The sequence below is a fragment of the Sander lucioperca genome, chromosome 5 (assembly GCF_008315115.2).
Source record: "Sander lucioperca isolate FBNREF2018 chromosome 5, SLUC_FBN_1.2, whole genome shotgun sequence".
NCBI classification, from domain to species: domain Eukaryota; kingdom Metazoa; phylum Chordata; class Actinopteri; order Perciformes; family Percidae; genus Sander; species Sander lucioperca.
In genome coordinates, this window is record NC_050177.1 from 6905682 (window position 1) to 6919734 (window position 14053).

Here is a 14053-nt window from a genome sequence, read left to right on the forward strand (position 1 = left end):
CACATCCTCACATGATGTGAACTGTGTGACACTGTGAAGTCAGTGTTTGTCCTCTCTGTAAACCAGAGGGATGATGTGTGTCCCCTCGGTGTCGAGTCCTTGGTCCTGTCCTCTCATATCTTTCCATGTTCTCTTATAGCTGATCCAAAGCTGGACAGCTGTCCTCCGTCCCAGTCTGTATTCTGTCAGAGCCAGAGGGCTGGAGCTGCTCTCTTTTGTCCTGTCACTGGTTGGACCTCAGCTCTCGTTCTGTCTCTTCTCCACCAGACTCCACAGACCAACCACACACAGACTGACCTCCATCTTCTGTCCTTCAAACATGGGCAAAGCTTCACATCTCCTTCAGTCATATCATTGTCCTCCTGATGTCTGCTTTGACTGATTAATAGAGCTTTAAATAGGATCCATCACAGCTGTTTGGTGATATTTTACTGAAAACGTTCAAAACTGTAATTGATTATTACATTTATTTAATGCTTCCAGGTGTGAGTATTGTCGTGTGAGACATCATTTGAGAATGTTTTCTAATGTTGAATCAAAATCATTAATCCTTTCTTTTCTTTTTTATTTCAGTTTTTCAAAAATGGTGTGCAAATGGGATTGTACAGTTTTGACAACTTGTTTTAATCTGTGCATTTCTGGAAAATTAGTCAGTTTCGAGGCTCCTATTGATATACAGTATTTTGTCATCTTTATTTCACCCCTTCTCTGTTTCCCTTCCTATTTATTTTTTTCTTCTACCACCTGCTCCTCTGTTTACTCTTCCTATCCTCTCACTGTGCAGTTTGGCTGACTTTTAATATTTTGAATCCAACGAACAGAATCATTTGGGAGACCAAAAAAAAAAGTCACCCGTCTGGCATTTCAAAACAAGAAAGATTCCCTCTACACACTAACACCTACACAGTTCTGGTAATGTGAAGGAAGAATTAATTCTCTACTGTGGTGTTAATTTGCAGTCATCAGAATCACACGTTGATTTTATCTTTTTTCCAAACCCTGTGATATAAAAGGAACAATAGAAACTCTTCACAGCTGTGTTTAGTCTGTAGCTCCACTAGCTTTGTTGGTTAAACAAAAAAACATCAAATTGATATTTCTGCATGAATTATGATGAATTATCATATATGGTGTTTATCCCTCTTTGCTGTTGCAGCCATTTAGGAACATCGTCACAGTACCCAAACCCAAAGTGTCTGTTTTTTCGGTTACACTTTACTTGAAGGTATCTACACAAGAGTGACATGGCACTATCATGAACGTGTCATAAACATTATAAACAAGTCATAAACGTTCATGATATAACGCTTCTTTTAGTAAGTGTCATTCGGTTTTTGTCATGACAAGTTATGGTTAGGGTTAGGGTTAGAGTTAGGGTTTATGTGTCATGACAGTGTCATGACACTGTCATGTGTTCCTTCAAGTAAAGTGTTACCGTTTTTTCTTTTCCTGAAAGTATCTTTTTGCAGTTCTGAGATCAGTACATCGGAGTCTCTTTCAACAGTGCAATAACTTAGTTCCACTAGCTAGCAGACACCCAATCCATTGACTGCAGAAGTGAGAGAACAAAGAGAGAGGAGGAGAGGAGGAGACACTCTGTCAGTCAGTCTGTCTTCTATTGACTGTTTGAACTGGATTCAACTCAGACTTAACTGATTGTGTCATAAATCACTTGAGAGCCAACCGAAGTGTTTGAGGAAGGATGTGTGGGGAAGTGCAGGGCAGACTTAGATGTGTTGGATGTTTGTTTGGTTGTTCATTTTAAGACAAAACCGTGAGTTCAGAGGAACAGTGAATTAGATCACCCTGGATGGACTACATGACATCATAGACATATTAACACACTGCTGGGTTTGCAAAAGGAAGCAAGACGCTGAGGCAGGGACACCGTAGGCCTCACAGATCAAATGAACTTATTATGTAAGTAAGTATTTCACCTATGCCATACACACTCAGCTAATATTTCACACTATGTGCAAAGTGCCTATTCATTTATATGAGTCATGGGTGAGAGCTCATGAAATTAATGTTTTGTAAAGTTATTGCAATGACCCAAACAACTTTTTTCAGATGAATTTTCAAGCTGTCACAAAAGAGTTAATTAGTCATCTAAAACTTGATGAATGTAGTAAAATAAAGACATTTCCAGTTTTTGTACAGCCCACCCCCTCCTGTATTATAAAGAAAATCTTACCAGAGAGCATTTTATTTCACTGACTGAACACTTCAGATTGTTTCAGGGAGTTTGAACTAATCATGGTAAATCACTGTAGAATTTAAAGTTTCTCTTCTACAACGCTCTCTCGGTCTCAGTTCTTTTTCGATGTCTTAATAAGTTTCAAAAGATTTATTTGTGAGATTTCTACAACATCTGGTCTTTCTTTCTGCCCCCCCCCCCCCCCCACACACACACACACACACATACACACACACTTTCTCTTTCTCTCTTTGTCACAGATACTTTAATTTTCTATGTGAAGCTTCTCTCTGTGAGAAGTAATTTTAGCATTTTTCCACCTACACAATTCACTCTTGTTGTTCTTCTCAATGGAGTTGATTGGGAATAGAACTTCTATTTAAACAGTTTTCAGCAGCTGGATTGGCTGAACTGAAGTAAACCAACCACCTATGTCCCTATATCCATATTCAATACTTCTCTTAGTCTTTTGACTACTACTCTCATGTTTTGACCTTCTACCTATTTGTAATCTAGCTTTACTGTCCTGGTTAGAAAGTGATTCAGTTCAGACCCGGTGTCTTTGTCTCTCTTTGTTGCTGTTTCCTGATTTGTTCCATCCTGAACCTGAACAGCTGCATATCATGTCCAGTTCTCACTGTGGGTGTGATGTCACACAGGCTGTTTATAGAGTGAAAGCATTGTAAAGGAGGGTAATAATCATTTATGATGGTCGAGTTATTGACAAGCAGAGGGTCTTACAGGATGTGAACGAGACAGAGAGGATGGATCAGGGAAGATGACTCTGGTCCGGTGTTCCTCTGTTATATTGTTACTGTAACTCTATGCTGGTGGAGGGATTGCTATTTTACAGTAAAGCTCACTGAGGTCTGGAGTAATTATTATCAGTAAATATTGGATAAGGACACCTGCTGTGCCAGATAGGAGTACACATCGATTTTTCCATGAAAAAAACGAGAAAAAACGTCCCCGTGAACATGTATCAATAGATTAAATAACGTGACCATTTCACAAACTGCCATGAGACTGGGCTGAATAATGAGGCAAATAGCAAAAAAAAGTGTTATGGATAGGTTTGAATGCCTGTAAGTACGATTGTTTTCATTGCATATGTTTTGTATAACACAATCCGCTGTGACGTGGTTAGGACACATTTGCTGTGGAGAAGTCACAAGTTAGGAAATTGTTGGTGAGGTCATTGCAGCCTGATTATTAGCATATATTTTCAAGCCAAACATCTCTGGTGTGGTTTTGATGATCAGAAAATTAATTTTCCTTAGCTATATACTGAAACAGGCTAATGATGTCAAGTGCGCTTCTGTGATGTTAGGGTGCGCGCAGTATAGTCGGAGTGGCGATTGCTGTCACATAATTGTGGAACAGTGGAATTTGTGGCTGCCCAGGACTTTTCTAAAACTTCTCACTCTCACCCACATACTGCGTTAAAATTTCGTATTTAGCTGTCAAAATCCGAAACATTTCCTCGGGAGAAATTGTCAGACATCCATTATTTTGTTATTCAGCACCTCTGGTCAGAAATAGGTTCCCGCGTGACTGACCGAGGGCGAGAGGGCCGAGGGGGAGGCACTGGAACCCGGGGAGCTGGAGAGTGGAAGAGGGGAAGGCTGGAAGTGGGAGCGGAGGCAGAAGGGAGCAGGAAACAAAAACAGAAAACTCACAGCCAGCCAGACCAAACCATCACATATTCACTACATTGGCGGCCGCTGTATAAGGACGCGGCTGGCCACATAGGGAGGTGGTTGGGCGTTAACACCCAGACTTTTAAGCCAGAGAGCGGAGTTGGCTACCCGGGGAAAACTAAAGACTTTCACCCAGGAAATGCGTGTTCCTTAGGAGTGTATCCAAACCACAATCTTTTTTCCTAATCTTAACTAGTTGTTTTGGTGCCTAATCTTAACTTTCGTCGCAGCAAAACACTCATATATTGTATATTTTGTGGTCTAAATGTAACCGTAATGTCCGCCGAAACGAGTGCTTTGTACCCGGCTCAAAGTCACCTATTTTCGTGTAACTGAACCACCAACTACCGCTGATACAACAGAGGTATGTAGCCGGCGTCACGAAGCTCTGTAGCGGTTTAAACAACTAGCAACTGCCGCTCGGCGTCATGGAGCTTGTAGCCAGCGTCACGTGACCAGCCGGCCGTCTCCTAATTTCGCAGGATATCATACGATTTGGTGTGCATACATTTTCGTACGATATCATACGGACCCATTCATGAGAATGCGTTGCACAGTACCGTAAAGTTTGATTTGTCAAACCTGGCAGCAGCCTGTGATGCAGTACATGGGGCATACACTATTCTGTTCCTCAGCTCTGTTAGTTACTGAGAGGCAGTCACATCAATTAAAAATATGGGAAGCAATTAGTGCAGTTAAGTGTGAGAACAATTACCCTGTAATTAGCATGCAGCAAATCTGTGCTGCTGCATCGACAGTACAGAAGTGATCACATCATCATCACATCTTTTACATTCTTTTCTGCTAGCGTAATATGGTGAGAAGAATCCCTAAGCTGCTGCACTTAACACTGTAACACCTTTACAATAATGCTCTGCTGCACACATTAACCTCTACTATTGTCCTGCATGTACACTTTAGATTTAGCTGGGTCTTTTGTTTAGAAATCCAACATGTGCTTTCTGTCCAACCTTGTACAACTTTTTCTTCCAACCTCCTAACATATGGGGTTGTGTTGAGTTTAACCAGCTGCAACCCATTTGTGTTATTTCAACCTATGCAGTGTCAGGTTTATTGTTCATTGTTAAGGACTCTGTAACAGAAGACAGAGATAACAAAGAGGACTCCACACAGAGACCTCATTTCAGAGAACGAGGCCACGTATCCCCCCATCTATCTTTCTTCATTTCTTCATGTTTGCAGCGTAACACAAAAACTTGCTCCTTATTGGCTAGCACGTGTGCATTGCAATTGTTTATCAGTACACGCCAATCAGAGTTGTAAGATATGGCAGTTTTTGATGATCGCGGTTTTTAACAGAATTAAATAAAATATAATAGTTGCACATCAATAAAAACACAGACATGCTTGATGTTGATCTGGAGAGCGGATTGTGGATTTGGATGAGCCAACAAGTCTGCAGAGACTCAACAAGAGAATCCACAGGAGAACAGCTGAGGTATCTGCTTTCATGTTCAGCCAGTTCAGGACATCCAGCAGACCAGACCCAAAAATCTACAGATGTAATCAAGGATTACATGAATGTTGTATGCAAACACACACAAACTTAATTAACTCTGACATTCATTAAAGAAACTCAGAAAGAAGTGTCTGACATTTATCATATCCTCAAAGGCAGTATGGTTGCAAGGCCAGTGCATTGGATTAAATCCACTATGAAGACATTTTTTTTTGTTGTATGAAGACAAGGCACCTCTTAACTCTTTTAACAACTTTTTGTCTAAACCTTGATGATTGATATATGGGCTCATAATGGAGTTATTTATGCACTGATGATCCACCACCTCAGCGGCTGTTTTCTTTTCCTGATTTATTGTTGTTCCAGATGGTTGAACACCGACACAAGCAGTCGAAACAAAATCCCGTTTTTCCCCCTATTTTTAACTGGCTGTTGATCAGCTTCCTTCCTCCTCTAACTCATCTATAAAGAGACACTGCTGCTAGTGGCTCTCTTTTCACAGCAAAGGAACTATTCTAATGGAAAAAGTAGTGAAGTTGAAATATAATTTTCTTGATGATTTCTTGTTTTTCTATCAACTCTTCATTCATTTTACTTTTGTATATATAGTCTCACTTCTCTCTGCCTGGGTATTTAGAGCTTGTTCTGTTAGCAATGAGAACCATTTCTCTCTGTAGAGTAAAGACCCAGTGACAGAGACCAACACACTTTTAACTGGCTCTGAACCAGAACGTGACGCTCTGCTCTGCAGACATTTGGCTCTGTCAGATGCAAACTGTTATCAAACAAGTCTTTAGGGAAGCGTTCACCCGTTTGCATGCCAGCTGAGAGCTGCAGTGTTGCAGCAGAGAGCTCAAGTATAATCAGAGCAAAACAGTCATAAATCAACGCTCTCCGCAGAGTCACAGGTAATCAGCTAGGGGTCTGCTGTGACGGAAACCACTGGGATGAAGTCACTAGAAATAGACAAAGGAGTTCTTTATTCAGGACAGAGACCAACAGCTGAGGAAAGTAGAGCTCCAACAGTCATTAGCATCAAAGTACAAGTACCACAGAGTATCTGCAACTTTACTGTAAATGATCCACTTCTGGAGGTCACAGCTCAGATGGCAGTGTAATGCGGTGTCATATTTAGAAGTCAGATCAATACAGATCTTTTCTTAGGTGTATCCTGATACTTGATGGATGGAAAGTCAAGCAGGAAACTTTCACTTTCAGACTCTACATATTACAGCAACTGCAATGCTCGGGCCTGCTCTGATGGAACCAACATTTGGGTCATTGAATTCTGACAACTGGAATTAAAAAAAGATGCAACTAAAAAAAGATGCATCATAATGGCTTTAGCAGCCCCATGATCTTTCCTCCAGCAAATGTACTAATTTACCTTTTTTCACACATGTGCAGTGTGAACTATGTGTGAGTGCATTATGTTCTGGTCAAGCTCCTCTCTGGTAGGTGAAAAGAAACAGCGTACATACAGCATGTGTATCAAAGGAGAAATATATTTGTCTGAACCATCCCAGGGAGTTGTGTCCTGGATTGCAGTTCATAGGAAATGAATATTCCAATACTGGGGTTAAAAAGTGTATAGAGAAAAAATAAACTGAACTAACTCCGTTTTTAAAATGAGCATAACAATTAAGCAGAACGAAAATACATGGTGACATGGATAACTGCTAAAGCACTGTGCAACAGTGATTTATCAGTTTAATTAATACTGAATAAATTAAATCACAGCAGTAAAGTAAAAAGGCAATTATTATGTAATTATATTATATTACATTGTTGTTCATCAACATAGTGAGAATATCAGTCTTCTCTGGAGAGCTCTGTCTCCACAGAGAACCAAACTCTGTGCTCTGCTGCTGCTCTGTCTCTGTCCATGGTGCTGACTGGGAAGATGGATTAACTCACTGGACTCTAGTGACATGGTGGTGTTTAAAATGGAATTTAACACACCCTGAGAATGTTTGTCTTTGCTGACCTCCAGTGATACAGCAGTACAGAGGCCTGTACTACGAAGCAAGATTTGGCGTTAACGAGGTAACTTCAGGTTCAACCCAGGGTTTTGTGTATCACGACGGTGGATCACTTGTTACCGGGTTAAATCGCCACGGTAATTTATGCTGAACAGATTAGAGATCAGCTGGTGTAAAAGCACCGCCTACTGATCAATCAATACTCGATTGATAACGGCGTCACCGTTCTTTGATGATCCGGCGGAGCTCGGTGCGCTCAGAAAAGTTAAAACATTTAAAGACAGACCACGCCGTTAACATTCCCTGATGGGTATCTTTATGAAAGATTTAGATTTTCAGCGCAGGGAATTACATAGTAGACCTGTTCGAGTCGTGATTCACTCGGATCTTTAACCCGAGTCTTTAAATTGACTTACGAATCGCGAGTATCTAGTATCATTAACCCGGGTCAGTTGAGTCCTACTACAATTCATTCTAAAATGATAACAGCGCCACACACAAACCTCTTGCAACATTAGCTTCTACTATGCTAGCCATCTTAGCTGCAAAAAGTTTTATAACTTACAATTTCGTAGGCAACAGCAACTCCACAAGTCAACTCAAGCGCCTGAGTGAGCAGAGAGACAGTCCCGACCCGCAGACTCAGAGCCGGAAGCTCACAGACCATGGGATTCACTCGAGAACTCACGAGTCAACGAGGGCTCGTGAGTTGTTGGTGATTCATGAGTTGTCGCACGAATCAGCCGGCTATATGAGTGGATCTGATTCAGACGAGCGAGTGAAGTCTCTCCTCGAGCTCAGAGTAAAGCAAATCAACAACAAAAGCCATTCTTTCACTTCTGAAATAACATACAATGTTCTGCACGTAGCCTAGCTAGGCTTACTGTAGGTTTTGGTGTATAAATGTAGTATGTTAAATGCAATTAGGTCAACCAGACAGTCCGAAACATTACAAGCTCGCCTCGGCTCGGCTCGGCTTGCAGACAACTCATGAGTTGCCGACAACTCACGAGGCCTCGATGACTCATGAGTTGTTGATGACTCGTGAGTTCTCGTGGGAGTCAGTCAATCCCGCTCATCAGCCGAATCAGCCGGCTACGTTGTTATGAGTGGATCTGATTCAGACGAGCGAGCATAGCGAGTGAGTGAAGTCTCTCCTCGAGCTCAGAGTAAAGCAAATCAACAACAAAAGCCATTCTTTCACTTCTGAAATAACATAAAATGTTCTGCACGTAGCCTAGCTAGGCCTACTGTAGGTTTGGTGTATAAATGTAGTATATTAAAATGCAATTAGGGCGAGCAGACAGTCCGTAAGCTCACCTCGCCAACAACTCATGTTTTTTTTTGTCTTCAAAAAACTTTATTATTCAAGTACAGCTACACATACACATTGAAAACATTAAATGCATACATACATACATGAAAAAGGGGCGCATGGAATTTACATTAAAGAGGTTGTAAGTCATTGTGAATGTTCAGAGTCCGGATGGCTCTCTTATTTGTCAGTCCTATTAAAGTTTCAAAATATAATTTTATGTCATTTTTAAATGAATATTCGGTTTTCTTTCAGACCATTTACATTTATGGATATAACGTTTTTCAAATAAAATGAAAATATTCTAAATGAAAACATGGCATTTTATCCAAATCAAAAGCTCACCTTGGATGTAGCATACAATTCTGACTCAAGTGACTCAAGTGACCGTGTGTTGCCAATGCACACATCGGTTTGAATTATGTTTTTATATTTTTGATTTGATCGCTTACGACTGCCAGGGTCGCAACTGAAATAATAGGCTAAAGCAACGACAGTTTATGGAAAGCACAAGTGTAATTATGGTCAGATCTTGTGCCTGACTGATGGAGAAGTGGTATTGATAAGCGTTGTGATTTATGTATTTACAGCATCGGCTATTTTTCTTTCTCTCTGCCTCCTGTTTTAGGAAGCAGCGACTGTATTGCATTTTGCCTGTAAAACCGTGTCTGTGTTCTTCATATTTATGTAGAATTATAGCTGCTCTTCTTATGTAAAATATTCGGCTCTGGTAGATGTTTGTGATTGGTCATGCTGTGCAAACATCGCCTCTTTTATGTGAACGCGCGCGCCGCTGCATTGGGAAACCCTGGGTTGATTGAACTAGTTGTTAACCACCATCGTGACACAGTTTATGCGGGACCGCGGTTGATAGGTTAGGTGAAGCCAGGTAACTGAAATAGAGTTTAGATTCTCTGCCCAAGCCCGAACCGGCTACATCGTGTCTCCCCCCTCTGTAGCACTGTTGTCGGCCAGTGTGTCAGCATGCAGACCGCGGCGAAGGACAATATTAATTAGGTGATCGAGACAAGAAAGTCTCCTATATGGTTCCAGGGCTTTGATTATGGTTGGTTATGTTTGATTATGTTGCTGCCTTGATCTGTTACCCACACTATTCGGCTGAGGGAGCTAGGGTCGAGGTTTTTTTTCTAGGTTTCTTCATTCGGATCCATTTGCGACCCATTCCATTCTGAATAAACAAACAACGCAGTTTACATGCTTCGTCCTTGTTCCATTATTTATTAAGATAATTCTAAACAGATTTCTGTAGTTCAAACAACTCGGAATTCTAGTTGAGAATGTCAGTTATAACGGCCCACGTATTAAAAAATTGTCGGGTTTAAATCGGGCTCGGGCTCATAATTACAGTTAATGTGTCGGGCCGGGCCGGGCTCGGACACAACGTGCACGGTCTCGGGTAGGGTCGGGCTTGGTTTTTTGGGCCCGATCTAAGCTCTAAACTGAAATAAATCCAGGGCATGTTGATCTTGATTCGTAGTACAGGCCTCAGGTGGACTTTAAGACCTGGTGACATCACAGCCAGGTGTGTCTCTGGTGAGGCCATAGTGATGCAGAGTCACAGATGTCTCAATGTAAATCATCACAGATCCATTTAACTTTATTCTCACCTGTTTATTTATCTGACTTGTGTTTGGTCTCTACCTCCATCATTTCCTGCCTCTCTCTTCTGCCTTTCTATGTCTCCTTTATCTCTTTGTTTTGATCATCTTTGTCTCTGGTGTACGGTTGATCGATATTAAAGTAAAGCCTACTTAACATTTCACATGATCTGACAGTGTATCCTGGACATGAGATATATTGACACTCCCATATGTTTCCTTATTCCCTACCTTAGATTGATCTCAAATATTTTCCTCACAGTCAATGCAGCCCCTAATTCACCCACATTATCTTTAGTCTTTTACAGTGACACCCAAAGGTTTGCTGGAGGACAGAAACACTGTGTGCTGGAAAAATAAATTATGAATCAAGACACTTAGAGGTCAGGAGCTTTGAACTCAGTGTTCAGTATGATAAGACATGAGTGGCCTGCACTCTGTAAAGTGAATCGGAATGTTTCTCTCTAATGAGGGAATATAATATGGATGATGTGTTTTCACCTACATTGGTGATGACTCTGATGCAAAACTGTGAAAGCTGGAGAAACTGTCCGACATTATAGACTGAAATAAACTGGGGCATTTGCCTTGTTTGTTGCATCATGTGATCTTAATGTCTTTTTCCAACATTGGCAAGATTTTTGTATTTTGCAAACAATTACTCATAACAGTCTGTGAGAAGCTTTGCATATTTATGCAGTTTGTTGCATGGGCCCATCATTCAAACTGATTTTCATACTGTGTATATACATGTACTTCCCACAGTGGGCTGTGAGATGGTCTGTGAGTACTGCGTTAACTGGTGTGGCTCAGACTGAAGATTGGCATTATGACTTGGTTACTAGACTTTGAAGAACCCTAAAAATGTAAAGATGACTATGAATCCTATCTTACAAGACACACACACACACACACACACACACACACACACACACACACACACACACACACACCCGCACGCAAGCACACGCACACACGCATCTGACATCATGTATCATGGATAATGTATGACGGCATGCAGTGTGTATGCATACATAATTTTCAGTTCGTCCACCTGACTGATGACTTTTGCAGTTTGACTTCAACATGAAACAAGACTCGACGTCTCTCACAGTTTTACTTCTCTGACAGCAAACTATATTGTGCATCACATTGTTTTGATTGGATTGGATTCAAACTAACCTTTGCTTTGTTTCTCTTGCTGCTGGCATGTTATAATGAAAACAGTATTCATATCCTCTGAGCCTAAAATACAAATGAGCAGTGTGACAGAAACAGGTGGGGAATGTAAATAAACCCTCCAAACACAGTCCACCTGTGCCATAAGGCATCATGTGTGGAAGCTAAACACAGATGGCAACTAAAAGGAAACAAAGCTATGAACACAAATGAACACAGCTACACATTAAATATGAAAATCTATCTCCAAGCAGCAGTGTTCCTTCTGTGTGAAGGCAAAGATCCAAAAACTAAGTTAAGCCCACTTTAAGCTGCAGTGGGTAGAAAGCAAAAAATGTCAGGATTTAAAGTGGAGTGAGACTTCTTCCTACAGCTCTCCCTCTCCCCTCTCTGTCGCACGGGCATATGCATGCACAACACAGCCGTGAACGCTCTCTCTCGCTGAAATGACCTGTTACTAGCCAAAGCCTCCCGTCACGGGCTAGATTTTCTAAAGCCTGAAAACGGAGCCAAGAGGAGATGCAATGGTCTACTTTTCTCTCAAATTACAACATGCTTAAAGGTTATTATGGCATTTTTGCCCAACGATGCAAAAAACAAATTGCCTACCACACCACAGCTTATTATTGTGACATTACAGAAAGCACCTGGTGGACAAACATGTGCACTTTAATTTATTTTTACAGGCATTAAAGCTTTAGTGTGTAACTTTTTGATATTATTGAACGTCCATTACATTGCCAAATGAGTTGCTACAAAGCTAATTAAGACTATCAGCTCCACACAACTCTCTCTGTATTTGTCAGTATGGCTATGTTCAGAAGATTGTGTCGTCCGCTGATTTTCCCGCGCAGAAGCTCGAGTGAAGATAATTACCTCTTCTGAAGAGTCCATGTTTTTTTAATCCTCCGTGTCCTCATTGCATACTAGCAACTGCGTGGAGGAGGGCTGGGGGCGCATGCGCGATCATGGAAGGCTGTATCATGTGGACACGCCAACAGTGTTGTTGTCATTACTTAGAGTTCCTCATGGGGGCGACAGAAACTATGCACTATAGCTTTAAATCATCATTTTATCTCTGTGAGTAACATTTGTGCAGCCATTTACTGAACAGAACAGTCGAACAATGGAACATGTCGTTACTGCTGCTGCTAACTGCTGTTTACTGACCAGGGGTGCCGCTGTGATGGAAAGTCAAAAAACACATCCGTATGTTATATGACTTAGCATTGATTTGACTGACTGAACAGTCATTTCAACCTATAATTCAATCATTCCATGTTGTGGTGTTTAGATAACATCACGTCTTATATATCTACAATAGTGACGTCTTTAACATGTGAGGACATTTTTTAATGTGACACTTACTAAAGCTTCAATGTTGGCACGTTTAAAAATATAATCTCACCATCAGTTCTTAGTATAGAAGTATGTTACTATTTAAAAAAAAGTTTCTATTGTAGATGCTCTCACTGCAGCTGGAGTTAAAAATAATGAACAACCAACAGCTTCTGTGGCTATGTGAGAACTAAGTGTAATAAATCTACTGTCAGGATTTCTTTGGGGGAAAATGCCACACTTGTATGCACAAAGATAACTGGCTTTCTCCAGTGAGACCAACTACACTCTCTTCACTTTGAACTCAAACAGATATTGGTACATACAGGACTACGCAGCTCCTATAGATACACTAGAAGGACTTTACACTGAGAAGACACTTTTTTATGTTTTAATTACACGTCAAAAGTTGAAAATGTGGACGCTGATATTATTCACACAAAAATATAACTTTTCTTAATGTGCAAATATTCCATATGAGCTGTCATCTTCACCCTTTGTCCTCAGTTCATGTCATTATAATTATAAAGGTGGATACTTGTGACTGGTTTGTGTTGTTTCATGTTAAATCAACTACTTTTCTGTCTGATGGAAAATAATCAATATTTTCAATCAATATTTTAAAACACACAAGGTTAGTGTCAGTGAATATTACAGTTTTTTTTAATGTCTGATCAAATATAAGTATTTTACATACTAGCCTGAGAAAATATTTTTGTATTTTTTCTCCAGACTATAGACATGAATATCAACTGTTGACACCACCTGAATGTGAATGTTAAACAGTGAAGAAAAATATATTGTTGACCAGCAAATATGGTTTGCTTCCTACCGCCGTTCCCCTCTCCACTGGCTCCGCTGTCCAGCAGTAAACATGCTAGGAGGCAGACACTGTGAGAGCCTTTATGGGAAAAATCCTGGTTGTGGTTCTGAATGAAATGTATTGGATTTATCCAGATTAGTCCTCTGTCAGTGCTGAACCATGAAACGCTGCTTTAGTAGAAACATACTGACCACACACAGAGAGCGCACACACACACACACACACACACACACACACACACACAGCTCAATTACAGTCAGTTAGATTGCAATGGTGATACATTTTCATAACTGGAAAGAAATACGAACATGTTCAGAGAAAATTGTCAAACCAATCCTGCAGCTCTCTGTCTGCATGTTCAGTACAACTAAATACATTGTATGGCAAGCTTTAAAGCTCCAGCTGAAGTCTGATATTTAG

The 14053-nt window shown here is 40.7% G+C and overlaps 1 protein-coding gene across 1 annotated transcript in view; it reads left to right on the top strand.

Annotated features, from left to right (window-relative positions):
* LOC116046568 (limbic system associated membrane protein) overlaps nucleotides 1-14053 on the top strand; it is a 782424-nt gene that overhangs the window by 229045 nt on the left and 539326 nt on the right. The gene's annotated exons all lie outside the window — the stretch shown is intronic.